The sequence below is a fragment of the Pyrus communis genome, chromosome 7 (assembly GCF_041283825.1).
Source record: "Pyrus communis isolate YQ-2024b chromosome 7, ASM4128382v1, whole genome shotgun sequence".
NCBI lineage: Eukaryota > Viridiplantae > Streptophyta > Magnoliopsida > Rosales > Rosaceae > Pyrus > Pyrus communis.
In genome coordinates this window covers 8,896,442-8,910,897 of record NC_142571.1, presented here as the reverse complement: position 1 = coordinate 8,910,897, position 14,456 = coordinate 8,896,442, and the positions used below count along the sequence as shown (strand labels likewise).

The 14,456-nt window shown below is 39.9% G+C and overlaps 1 pseudogene; it reads left to right on the top strand.

The window, feature by feature from the left end:
* Positions 1-1,934: 1,934 nt before the first annotated feature.
* Positions 1,935-3,209, top strand: LOC148695674 (uncharacterized; annotated as a pseudogene).
* The last annotated feature ends 11,247 nt before the right edge of the window (positions 3,210-14,456 follow it).

Sequence of the window (14,456 nt, the reverse complement as noted above, 5' to 3'; positions counted from 1 at the left end):
GCCCAAAGTGCTTGAGTAAAAATGTCAAAATATTTCGACTGACCATCAACATACAGAGAGATTCTTCAATGTGTCCGAAATAAGGGGTGATACGTGACAGCCCGTTCCGAAAATTTTAAAAACGTATGTGTGAAAAGACGATTTTGCCCCTAGTGCGATTTCTTTACGTTGTGTGGTTGTTTTTGGTTGGTTGTTGGCTGATGGTGGACCACACATTCCCCCACACACACACACACTCACCCTTTTCCTGTCCCGTGCCATTTCCCTTCCCATTTTCCATCCAAACGTACGGACACACACACAAACACATCAAATCTTCACAGATCGAAGAAACAAAGTACATATCCATGCTTGTGAGGTTCATTGGAGTCCAACCATACCCATTTCAGGAAGCTTGGTGAGGTCCTTAGGAGGCTCGGGGTGGTTCGTTTGAAGGTTTTGGATGTCGGGATCATGAGTTTCGAGGTTGGCCGGAGTTGGGGGTATTTTCCCAGCGAGATTTCGTGGATTTTGGCACTTGAAAGTGGTGAATCCTATCCCGAGGACGAGCGTGGTCACTCGAGGCAATGGGGGTTACGACCCTTCCACTTACCAGTGAGTGGGCTTTTGGTTTTCCGTATATACCTATATACTTATATTTTTCCCAGAAAGTGATTTAAAATGTTTATTCGTTATATGCCATATATTATATTGCCGTTTGTTATGCATGGTTAGTTGCATTTATATATGTGTATGTATTGGTGCTGCGGACGCACAGGTGAGTGCCAGGTAAGTGTAATTCATGTTTACATCCAGTAGTGATTTGAGATGCATAGAGAGCTCATAACCTGCACCCCTGGTGTTAGTGCTACCGCCCAGAGTTGGGCACAGTCCTTCACGTGATGATCACCTCCGCACCACACGCTCAGCTTGGATCCAAGTTAGGTGCACAGTCCTGTCGTACAGACCACTCTAGGTGGTTTCGACTTGTAGGTGACCCGCGATTATTCGCCCAGCCTTCACGTGATCGTAGCACTTGAGCGTATATATATATATATATATATATATATATATATATATATATATATATATTACACCCAGGCCTGTCGTACAGACCACTTTAGGTGGTTCCGACTCGTGTGCAGGTCCAGTTAGTGAGATTGAGATTTGAGCTCTAGATTCAGCCGTACAGGTCACGTTAGGTGACTCCGGCTGACAGTTTATATGATATTGATGCGATATTACCTGAGCACTTGCATTTCATTTTGAGGTTTTGGCATAGCATATTCTTGAGCATGATTTGTATATATATGTACTCTATTTTCTGGGATGTATACAGGTTTTACGGCGAGGGGTTAGAATATATTTATTAAATGGTTTTCGAAAAGCTTTGTTTTTGCCCACTCACGCTTTTGTTTTGCGCCCCTCGAGGTTCTAGTTGGCTAGCACGTTTGGTGGCTTCCCTGAGGATTTCCCCGGCATATCTGACAGACCACCACCAATGTAGGACCACCTTCGGGTGTACTTTTGTTGCGTCGTTTTCTCCTGGACTGCATTAGGCTTTCATGCTCTGAACTTAGTGTCGCACTTACGCTTGCACTTGTTTATTATTACTTTATGTAAGCCTAGTTTTTATTTATTCGTATTACTATTTCTATTATTATTTTATTAGCTTCCGCACTGTGCACATGGTTACGTCACTTCCACGTGACGGCCAGCATGCCCTGATCTCGATCGGGGTGTGTCAGTTTGGTATCAGAGCCTAGGTTTGGCAGTTCTGTGCTTTTGTGAGTATTCTAATGGTTTTGGTGTCTTCTGTCAGAATTATGCCGCCTTGTCGGGAACAACGTCGCTCTGCTGAGCCTAGTTTCCCCGATATTGCTCAGCTGGGGAAAGCTATTGCTACAGCTATTCAGTCGACGATCCGCCCTCCCCAGAGGACTCCTCTGGAGACTATGTATAATTTGAAGTTGGATAAGTTTGAAGGCAACGAGGGTCATGAGGGTGCGGAGCGATGGTTAGAGCATATTGAGAAGACTTTTCGTGTTTTACATAGTCAGGGGAATCTCCCTGTCGAGAAGTGGGTTGAGACGACATCGTGGTTTTTGGGTAAGGAGTCTGCATCCTGGTGGGAGCAGGAACTTCGTCGTTTGACTCCAGCTGAGAGGACAGATTGGGATGTTTTCCGAGAGTTGTTCAGGAGAAGGTTTGTGCCTCCTGAGTATATTGATCGAAAGAAGCAGGAATTCACTGAGTTGAGACAGGGGAAGTTGACAGTGAATGAGTACTACCGGAGGTTCACTGATTTGTCTCGCTATCATCCAGATGTTGCTGGTAATCCAGCGGAGATGCTTCGTCGTTTCCGTTTAAGCACTAAGAAGAAGTGGCGTTCGATGGCGACCACTACCCATTGTGATACCTACTAGGAGTTTTATGAGATTCTGCTGAGAATTGAGGATTCAGAAAATATGTCGAGTGAGAGTGAGGAGGAAAAGAAAGATGGTATTCAGAGGAAGGACGATAAGGGTAAAGGTCAGGCGTCGCTTGGACCTCGTAGGACACAGAACTTCAAAAGGGGTGGCACTAGTTCTAGCTCTTCTAGCGGTGGTTTTAGCGCCACTGGTCAGGGACGTGGAGGTAGGTTTTCTGGTGGTGCTAGAGGCCAGAGACAGGGTGATGCTGGTAGAGGTAAGGCCCCAGTTTGCCGTAGGTGTAATAATCGGCATTTTGGTGAGTGTAGGTGTGGCAGCAGTGGTTGCTTTACTTGTGGGCAGATGGGACATCGGGCTGCAAATTGTCCCCAGAGTCAGCAGCAGAAGCCGCAGCAGACTTTCTTGCCACCACCTGTACCGATTCAGCAGATCCAGGGTCCGGGTAATTATGGGCAGACAGGTCGATGTGGTGCCTACTACTATCAGGGCGATGTTGTTCCTTATGCCCCGGGACAGTATCAGTATCCCCAAGACCCATATCCCCAGGGCGGTTATCCTCCGTATTCTGACGGCTATACGTCGTATCCTCCAGTTCCAGCAGGTGGGCCTCAGTGGTTTCAGGGAGGACAGATTCAGCAGGGGGAAATTGCTACGAGTAGTGCGGGGTCTTCGAGGCAGTCTGGTCAGCCCAGTCAGGGGCGTGGCACTCAGAGTCGCGGTGGCCAGACGAGCAGAGGTCGAGGTGGACGACAGCAGACCCAGGGGCGTATTCAAAATATTTCTCTGCATTATGCTTAGAACAACCCAGATTTGATCATGGGTACATTAAATATCCTTGGTTATTTTGCTAGAGTATTAATTGATTGTGGTGCTACACATTCTGTGATTTCTCATACATTTGCTCAAGTGATGCAACCTCGCCCCACACCTCTAGGGTATGATTTAGAGTTTGCTATGCCTAGAGGGGAGAGATGTATTGTAGATCGTGTGTACCCAGGATGTCCAGTGATAGTGGAGAATGTTGTTATGCTAGCTGATCTTATCCCGTTAGACATTGTTGACTTTGATGTGATTCTGGGCACGGATTGGTTGCATTTCAATCGTGCCAATATTGATTGTTACGGGAAAATAGTTACGTTCCATCATCCTGGACTACCTGTGGTTACTTTTGTGGGCAAGCAGAGTGGGGTGAGACATGACGTTATTTCGGCTATGCGAGCGAAAAGGTTGTTGTCTAAAGGTTGCCAGGGGTACTTAGCTCATGTGGTGTTGGATGAGGCTACTCCTAGCAGAGTAGAGGATGTGAGGGTTGTCAGACACTTTCCTGATGTTTTCCCTGAGGATTTACCTGGTTTACCACCAGACCGAGACATGGAGTTCACTATTGAGTTGCTTCCAGGTACTAATCCTATTTCCTTAACTCCTTATCGTATAGCTCCCGCTGAGTTAAGGGAATTGAAAGTTCAGTTGCAGGAATTAGTGGATAAGGGTTTTATTCAGCCTAGTACTTCACCTTGGGGAGCTCCAGTTTTGTTTGTGAGGAAGAAAGACGGAACTTTGAGGCTATGTATTGATTACCGGCAATTGAATCGGGTGACGATTAAAAACCGTTATCCGTTGCCGCGTATTGATGATTTATTTGATCAGCTTCGAGGTGCTTGTGTATTCTCCAAGATTAACTTGAGGTCTGGATATTATCAGCTGAAGATTAGTAGGGATAACGTTCCTAAGACGGCGTTTAGGACTCGTTATGGTTATTACGAGTTTCTGGTTATGCCATTTGGGTTGACGAATGCACCAGCTGCTTTTATGGATTTGATGAACCGAGTGTTCCAGCCATATTTGGATAGGTTTGTTATTGTTTTCATCGACGACATTCTGGTGTATTCTAAATCGAAAGCGGAGCATGTTCGACATCTTACTTTGGTGTTGAAAAGGTTGAGGGAACACCAATTGTATGCTAAGTTTAGCAAGTGCCAATTTTGGTTAGACCAAGTCGCGTTTTTGGGGCACATCATTTCAGCTCAGGGTATTTTGGTGGACCCCCAAAAGGTTGCAGCTGTGGAGAAATGGGAGCAACCGCAAACTGTCACTGAGGTGAGGAGTTTCCTTGGTTTAGCAGGGTATTATCGACGGTTTGTTAAGGATTTTTCTGCGATTGCTTTACCACTGACGAGGTTAACAAGGAAAGACGTTAAATTTGAGTGGGATGATAAGTGTGAGCAGAGTTTTCAGCAGTTGAAGTATTGTCTCACTCATGCACCTGTTTTGGCACTCCCGGACGATAGTGGTGATTTCGAGGTTTATAGTGATGCTTCTTTGAATGGTCTGGGATGTGTGTTGATGCAACATGGTAGGGTGATTGCTTACGCTTCGCGACAGTTGAAACCTCATGAGTTGAATTACCCTACCCATGACTTGGAGTTAGCAGCTATCATTTTTGCGTTGAAGTTGTGGAGACACTACCTTTATGGAGAGAAATGTAAGATCTTTACAGATCACAAGAGTCTTCAGTATCTCTTTACGCAGAAAGATCTTAATCTTCGTCAGCGGAGGTGGATGGAGCTGCTCAGTGATTATGACTGCACGATTGATTATCACCCTGGTCGTGCAAATGTAGTGGCTGACGCATTTAGCAGGAAGTCTCAGGGCCGTATCAATGCGTTGTACGCTAGTCGTATTCCTCTTTTAGCAGACTTACGTTCTACGGGAGTGAGGTTGGAAGCAGAAGATCGAGATGTGGCTTTACTTGCTAATTTTCAAGTTAGACCAATTTTGGTCGATCGGGTGCTTGAAGCTCAGGTAGCTAATAGAGAAACTCAAGATTTAATTCAAGCTCGAGATCGGGGAAGGAGGAGAGACCTCAGAGTTCACGATTCGGATGGCATGTTGATGCAGGAAGGTAGGATGTTCGTGCCTAATAATTTGGATTTAAAGAAAGCAATTCTCGATGAGGCACACATCTCGGCTTATGCCATGCATCCAGGAGCTACAAAAATGTATCATACCATTCGACCGTTTTATTATTGGCCGGGCATGAAGAGGGAAATAGCTGAGTATGTGAATAGGTATGCTGTTTGTTAGCAAGTTAAGGCGGAAAGGAAGAAACCGTTTGGGTTGTTGCAGCCGCTTCCCGTTCCAGAGTGGAAATGGGAAAATATTACTATGGATTTTGTATACAAGCTTCCGCGTACACATAATGGTTTTGACGACATTTGGGTGATTGTTGATCGGCTTACTAAGTCGGCACAGTTTATTCCAGTGAGGGAGAAGTATTCTTTGGGCTGATTAGCAGAGTTGTTTATCTCGAAGATTGTGAAGTACCATGGTGTCCCTGTGAGCATTGTCTCTGATCGTGATCCACGATTTACATCTAAGTTTTGGGTGGCGTTTCAGCAAGCTTTGGGTACGAGACTACTTTATAGTACAGCGTATTATCCTCAGACGGACGGACAGTCAGAGAGAACCATTCAGACTTTGGAGGATATGTTGCGAGCTTCGGTGTTACAGTTTGGTGATGCTTGGCACCAACAGTTGAATTTAATGGAATTTTCCTACAACAACAGCTTTCATTCGAGTATCGGCATGACACCATTTGAGGCATTGTATGGCAGATCTTGTCGCACACCGTTGTGTTGGTCAAAGGTCGGGGAAAAAGTCTTAGTGGGTCCGGAGATTGTTGAGGAGACTACTCAAAATATTCAGGTAATTAAGTCTAACCTGAAGGCAACCCAGGATAGGCAGAAGAGTTTAGCAGATCGTCTGCTACTGACAGAGTGTATGAGGTTGGCGATTGGGTATTTTTGAAGCTTTCACCATGGAGAGGTGTTGTACGGTTTGGAAAGAAAGGTAAGTTGAGTCCCAGGTACATTGGACCATACATGGTCACTGAGCGAGTTGGTGAGGTAGCTTACAGGTTGGAGTTAGCTCCGGAGTTAGCTAGGGTACATAACGTTTTTCACGTGTCTATGCTTCGACATTATGTTGCTGATCCGTCTCATGTGATACCTCCTCAACCCTTGGAAATTAATCCAGATTTGACTTATGACGAGGAACCAGTGACGATACTAGATTGGAAGGAAAAGGTTCTGAGGAACAAGACAGTGAACTTAGTGAAAGTTTTGTGGAGAAATCATTCTGTGGAGGAAGCTACGTGGGAAACAGAAGATCGGATGAGGGATTTGTATCCTCGGTTGTTCTTTGATCACTAGGGGTTTGTTGTAGGGCTGTTTTGAATTTCGGGACGAAATTCTAATAAGGTGGGTAGGTTGTGACAGCCCGTTCCGAAAATTTAAAAAACGTACGTGTGAAAAGACGATTTTGCCCTTAGTGCGATTTCTTTACGTTGTGTGGTTATTTTTGGTTGGTTGTTGGCTGATGGTGGACCACACATTCCCCCCCACACACACACACTCACCCTTTTCCTGTCCCGTGCCATTTCCCTTCCCATTTTCCATCCAAACGTACGGACACACACACAAACACATCAAATCTTCACAGATCGAAGAAACAAAGTACATAGTTTTTATGTATTCGTATTACTATTTCTATTATTTTATTAGCTTCCTCACTGTGCACATGGTTACGTCACTTCCACGTGACGGCCAGCATGCCCTGATCTCGATCGGGGTGTGTCATGATACATCACGTGTTACTATATAAATAATGAGATACTTGTATTAAAAAATTAACAACTTAAAAAAATAAAAATTTTCTCTACTTATATAATGATACGTGATGTACTACCAGTATTCCAGAAACAATAAAAAAAGGGTTAAACTCTGTTTACTACCCTCATGTTTCGTGGTTTTCAACATTTAGTACATGAAGTTTTTTTGGTCCCAGAGTCATACCTAAAGTGTTAATTTTGGGATAGTCTCATACATATGTTAGTCTGGCTGTTAAGTCTTCCGTTAACTGATGATGTGGCGCCCACATGATCAATGACTGGGCACCACGTGTCATTAAAAAAAAAAAAAAATTAAACTATTAAAATTATTAATTAAATAAAAGTTATAAATAAATAAAAATTCCCTAGGTCCCCTTTGTCTTCCCTACCCCGATCCCCTTCCTTTCTCACTTTGCACCTCTGCACATCCGCTTTCACCCTCACTCTCCACTCTTTCTCTCTCACTCTCACTCCCCAGATCCCTAGATCCCTCTGCACCTCTGCACATCCATCATTCTCTAGACCCCCTTTGTCTTCCCCACCCCGAGCAACTTGTTGTGACACGTGTTACGATAGAGGCCTTTCTGTGGAAGAAAGGGTCGCCGTGCTTCCATCCGAGGACGAGGGACTTGTTGGGTTCCTGGAGCTCGACGGAGGGGAGCGCGTGGGAGTTGAGGATGGTGCGGACGGCATTGAGTTCTTGGATGGTGAGGGGGTCGAGAGGGTGGTGGGGGGGGGGGTGTCGGAGCTGTGCTATTTGAGATATGGGGTTTGGATTGGATGCGGTTTTTGGAGGAGCACCAGGCAAAGTTTGTTGTGCAGTCGAGGAGGTCGGAGACGTACGTGCGGTGCGTAAGGGAGGTGGGACCAAGTGAAGAGGAGGACTAGGCCTATGCAAAGGGAAAAGGAGAAAAAAAAAACGCAGGAATCTCCAATCATCCATGGATTCTGTGTTTCAGAGTTTGAATTTGAGGGAGGGGGAAGGATGGATGTGCAGATGTGCAAAGGGAGAAGGAAGGGGAGTCAGGGTGGGGAAGACAAAAGGGATATGGGGATTTTTTTTGTTTTTGTTTTTTTTTTTCACTTTTTTTTAATTAATTATTTTAATAGTTTAATTTTTTTAATTTCCACATGGATGACACGTGGCGCCCAGTCATTATTCACATGGGCACCACGTCACAGTTAACGGGCGATTTAACAGTTTGACTAACGGATGTATGAGACTGTCCTAAAATTTACACTTTAGGTATGACTCTGAGACCAAAAAAACTTGATGTACTAAATGTTGAAAACCACGAAACATGAGGGTAGTAAATAGTCTTTTGCCCATAAAAAATTTCCAACATATGAGCCATGCATAAGAATGCCATCGTGGTTGTTTCGGGTTGAGTACTGCTGTAGCGAAACCATCAGCTATAACTATATTTAATGAAAAAGAAACAAAAGGAGCTTTCATGAAAAGGGCTTGGGCTAAGTCTATTTTAACAAAAAAAAAAAAAAAAAAAAGCATGCTATGACTATATTTAATGAAAAAGAATTAAATTTTAATAAATAAAAAAACCCTTAAATTTTAATAAAAGAACAAAAGAACTTAAAGTTTAATGAAAATGACACAATTTTAATATAGAAAAATTCAAAAAAAAAAGAAAAAAAAAAGACCTGACACGTGAGTCCATCACAAACATTTTTATGAAACTGAACATTATTTATGAAACTTAACGGTATTACACTATTTATTGGTCTAGTTTCATAAATAGTGTATAGTTCTTGCTCTATTTTCATAAATAGTGCCTAGTTCTTTGTCATGTTTCATAAATAGTGCCTAGTCATTGGATCTAGTTTTATAAATAGAATATAGTAATTGGTACAAATTCATAAATAGTGCCTAATTCTTAGTCAAGTTTCATAAATAGTGTCTAGTTCTTGGTTCAGTTTCATAAATAGTTTCCACCATTGGTTTAGTTTTAGAAATAGTGCCTAATCCTTGACATCGTTTCATAAATAGTGTCTACTTATTGGTCTAGTTTTCATAAATAGTGTATAATTATTAGTCTAGTTTCATAAATAATGTCTACTTATTGGTCCTGTTTTTATAAATAGTGCTTAATTCTTGGTTCAGTTTCACAAGGTTTGAAACTTAAATCTTGTTTGGTCCTGTAAAAGCACCCATTGTGCCGAAAACGATGAACCCACAAGTGATCCTTTAAGTCAAAGATTATGTATTTAGTAATTATATATAAAAAGTTGTTTTCAATTACCAAATTAAAATTTCCTCACAGTTTTTACATACCTACAATAATTAAATGTAACTTTCCATCCAATTTCTTAAGCTTGGGTGTCATCTTGAAGAAAATTTTCCTTATGCTCGTAACACAAGTGGTACACCACATATTATTATATAAGTGGTGAGAAATTTTATTTTTTTTGTTATTAAATTTTTAACACAATAATCTCACTACTTGTATAGAGACACGTGCTGTACCACATCGTGTTCTGAACACATTGAAAAATCTTTTGTCATCATGACTACTATTGGGAAACAACACCATAAAAATAAAATTGGAGAATGTAATTCAATTTGAAGTCTTTTTCTTATTCTAAGCACAAATAAAAAAAATTAAAAAAAAATTCCTTAATGATAGCTGACAGGAAAAAAAGAGGAGTGTGGAGGGAGTGGGTGTACCCGTGCCCTGCGCAGGTTGTGTTTTTTATGTTTTATTTTTATTTTTTATTCTTCTGTCCGTATCATTTAAATAAAGTTATTACATTGTTTTTATTTATTAAAATGCAAAGATTTAAAGCTCTTTTCATTAATTTTTTCTAAAAGAAAATATAACACACAATATAATATAGGCTAAGTTTTTTTCTTGATCCTTGTGGTGAGACACTAATTTTAAATCGACCATGTGGGGAAAAAAAGTGTTAATCTTAACCGTGTGGTGAAGTTTGTTATCAATCGTAGTCTAAATTGAAATTTCTGTCAAAATCTCATCCACATGCAGGGGTAAAAAAGTCATTCCATTCTTTTTTCTTTTCTTTTTGGTAATTCCACTTTTTTATAATCAACAAAAATAGAAGGAAAAAAAAGAAGAAGAAACCCCTCCCCAATCCCTACCCTTGTCAGCCACAACCATGATGACCACCCACCACCTTCTCCCCTCTCTCACATAACCCTAGCCATCCTGTCCGCCATTGTTCTTCTTAAATGAAACTAAATTCAATGTTTGCATAATAACTTATATTCTAACGTAAATGTGGTGAGGTACTTTGTGATTTTTTAAATCTTGAATTTGGACTCTTGGTTCTTTTGAAATGAGAAAATCTGATAAAATGAACCTTGTAATTTTATTGTAGTTCTAAAAGTTTTTAAAATAAAATTTTTTTTATGTCCATATGGCGCTTCATGATTGGTTCATAGAATCAATAAAAATGAAATTAACAATTTTACCCCTACAAATGATAGAAGAATGAGGAAAAATCCAATTTGGACTATGATTGATAACAAATTTCACCACAGGATTATAATTAATAGCTTTTTTACTGCAGGGGTCTACTTAAAAGTAGGGTATCACCACAAGGATCACAAAAAAAAATTTGGCCTATAATATAATATGGTAGTATCATTAAATACTAAAATAACACTCTTAAATTTGAAAAACAAAGAAATAGAATTCCAAAATTACAAAAAAAAAAAAAATATACGAGGTTGTTTCAAATTGAATGTACTATTACTATATATGGGGCGAATTCCTGGAATTTACCTGTATCCACATGCATTTTGCCCCATCTCTACCCATATTTAATCGTACATATTGTGACAACATTCAACACTTGAAGTGCCTGGTCTCTCAAAGTTTTTTGTAACAAAAATTTGTAGTTGGAGTAGTTAGACTAGGTTTTTATAATTATAACTTTTAACTTTTGACAAGGTATGAGCGATTAAAATCCGTTGTTTCTTCAATGTACTAAATTTATCTTTACTTTTTGTTTGTTAAACGGTTTTCATATACGATTGATTTAGATTAAATGTGTCTAAACTATTTCTGTATGGCACATAAACATATACAAAAAGTAAATCTACAAATGTGCGTTTGATTGTATGTTTTAGAAAACAAATTTTGTTGTATTCACTTCATTTGTACATGGATTATAAGGTTTAAAACATAATTAAGGTTGTTTTGATTATGATATTGAATTGTAGTTTAAGCCAAGTGGACATATGTGAAATTTCTGTGGAGTCCCGAAGCCCAGCATGGGCGGCCATGAAGACTGAAGATGGGCGTCGTGTGTCGGCAGTGAATATTCTTTCTGGGGAAGGTCCCATTATGTCTGTTTCATAACTCATTCTTCACGAGGACTATTTTGACCAGTGCTGAGTATCTATCCGTGTTCTTTTTTCTTTTTGTTTTGTTTTGTTATGTTCTTCTGAATCGTTGTATTTCGAGTTTCTTATACCGAACATATGATTAATTCCAAAGTCACGTATGACCAAATAGTTTTCTATAGTATAAACAGATATGATTATTAATTGGGTATTAGACCTTGTGGAATTCATGTTGTTATTATTTTTCATCATTAAATTATACTGGATTTTCCTTCTCTTTAGACTTTTGCATTATTTCAACCGCTAGTAAACTATACTAGAAGAATTTGAACTCCAAATGTAGTGGGTCATAAAAATTACTTCAGATTATTGCGACGCATTGTTAGCGTCACAAAGTTATTTTCATGACGGCTTTGCAAAACAATAGTTAACATCGCAACTGCTTTGGCGTTAAAATTAAACAGAATATTTGAGACATGTTTGACGTGTCGTAGATGCTTTATTTTTACTGTAAATATAATATGTTGGAAATGAAATTATTTTCCGTGAAAGCATGAGGCTGGAATTTTTAATTTAGTTATAATAATGCTAAAATCAAAAGTAAAATAATAGATGAATTAAAAGAAGGGAATTTTAACTAAAAGCTCCGGGGACTGTTCATTTTAACGAAAAAACATATTTTTACACTAAAAAGTTAATCCTGGTACTATTTACTTTATCCTTTATTTTGTCTTTATCGTTAAAATTCAAAGTTTTCAAGTCATTTTCATTAGTTTCCTTTAAAAGAATTGTACTTTTATTATTGCTGTCATTTTGAAAATACACCACTCATAATCCTACAAGAGTTCAATGTCAAATACGAAAAATCTTCTCCAAAAAGTGGACGAACATATTTTTTATTTAAAATCCCCAAAAGAGTTCAAACTTGGAAAATGAAACTTACACAACCATCAATAAAATAAGGAAAACTAATGAAAATAGTTTGAAAACTTTGAGTTTTAACGATACAGACAAAATAAAGGGTACCATATTTGACTTTTTAGTGTAAAAATATAATTTTTCGTTAAGGTAAATAGTACCACAAATTTTTCGTTAAAACTCCCTAAATCGATGAAAAGTACAATGTTTTCTTTACAAACCTTTTATGAAAGCAATTGCTTTTATGCTTCTAGGTCTGATTAAGGTTGATGCTCATTACTCCCAAGTCTCCTAGCTTGATGTATTAGAATCTATTTAAATACAATTATATTAGCTTCTTTTCTTTTTTTTTTTTTTTTTTTTTTTTTTTTTTTTTTGAGGAGAAAATTGTATTAGTTTAAAAACACACTAAATAAGTTAAAATAATAAAAATAATAAATTAAACAAAAAAGGGAGACTTACCGAGGCTCTTTCTTCATCGCCCTCTGCACCTCGGAGGCGAGCTTCCTCCGTGTAGGGCCGAGCATGTGGCACTTGGTATGGATAATGGCTTTATGTCGTGTCTCACCAAGCCCTGATCACACATGCAAAGGCACCATTGTGATCCACACAGGTCATCGGGATTCAGAATATGGTGGTTTTGAGGTTCGATTTGGTCGGAATGGTGATGCTTGTGGGTGGTGGTTCTTGGTGAGTTCAGAGAGAGAGAGTGAGAGAGTGAGAGAGTAAGAGAGTTAGAGAGAGGAGAGTTACAGACTGAGGGAGAAGAGAGAGAGCCGGAATGGGTTAATCCCACTTAAAAAAATTTCCCAAGGAAAATTATCATTTTGCTTTCCATCGAATTAAATTCATAACTCAACTCAAATAACTCCGAATTCGATTCTGCTTTCACCCCTGCACTTTTGAGTATGAAAACTAGTTTAATAAAATAAGAAAATACGAGAAATTGAAATTTAACTTAGAGCTCCATCATTATCCGAGACACCCAACTATGGGCATCTTGATCATTTCACATCGTTCGAAAATAAAATACATTAATTTAAGGTAGGGGTTGTACATAATTGATCTGGATGACCTTGTGCGTTGCGGTCGCTGATGTATTTGCATCCTTGGCTTGATGTTTTACCTCGTCCATGAGAAACTCTATACATATTCCTTAGTTGACCAACTGTCCGAGATAGTTCTTCCAATCTATACATTCTCTTGTGAGGTGGCCAAAGGTTGATTTTTCAGCGTGATGTAAATCTGATGGATCAGGTCGTTAAACTTGGTGTAAGTTTTCTTGGAAGAACCATCATCTGTTGCGGGACGTTGCTTCCCTTTTTTTCCGCAATCTGCCTTGTTAAAGTTTTTCTAGTAGACTTTTTTCTCTGAGGGTTGCTGCTTTTTGGTTGAATCTGGTACCTTTAATTGCTGCCCGGCCAAGTCTGGTTTGGGGTCATAGTAATATCTCCATGCATGGAGTGGATGCTTTGCTGGCATTCTTTACTTGAAAGCTGTTCACGTAACTGTATTGTCGCAGCCGACAATCTTGGCCTTTTCGAACTTGATGCGCTGAATGTATTCCTGATAAACTCGTCGGCCTTCTCAGTCATGATCGGATAGTGTCTTGACAACTCAGTAGGATGAATACTCTTTCGTGAAAACGAAGGTGAGTTCTTCAAAACTGCCTATAGATAGTAAGGCCAAAGTATGTAACCAATCCTAAGCTACTCCCTGCAAATTCATGGTTAATACTTCGCATATCAAGGCTTCGTCCTGCTTGTGAAGTGTCATAACCTTTCGGTAGTGCTTCAGTGCCCTTCTGGGCCTGAATCTCCCTTAAACTGAGTGAAGAAAATTTGGAAAACCTCACGCAGGTCGTGCCTACTCGATCTTGTCTGTGTATGGTAAAACATTCAAGGTGGCAGCCTCCTTCCATCACGCATCCTCTAAGTTTCCTTTTGTCCAGAAATCCCTAAGTCATTATGCAATCGTTGTATGCCTTCGAGTTAGATGGGCTATCATTCTGCCTGTGGTTCTGCTGCTCTCTGATTTTGTGGTGGTCTATGCTTCGCTTCTTGCAATAGTTGGACCGGATAATTGGCAGAGCCTGCTTCCAACGAACTTTCATTATGATCCTCCTCATGGATTG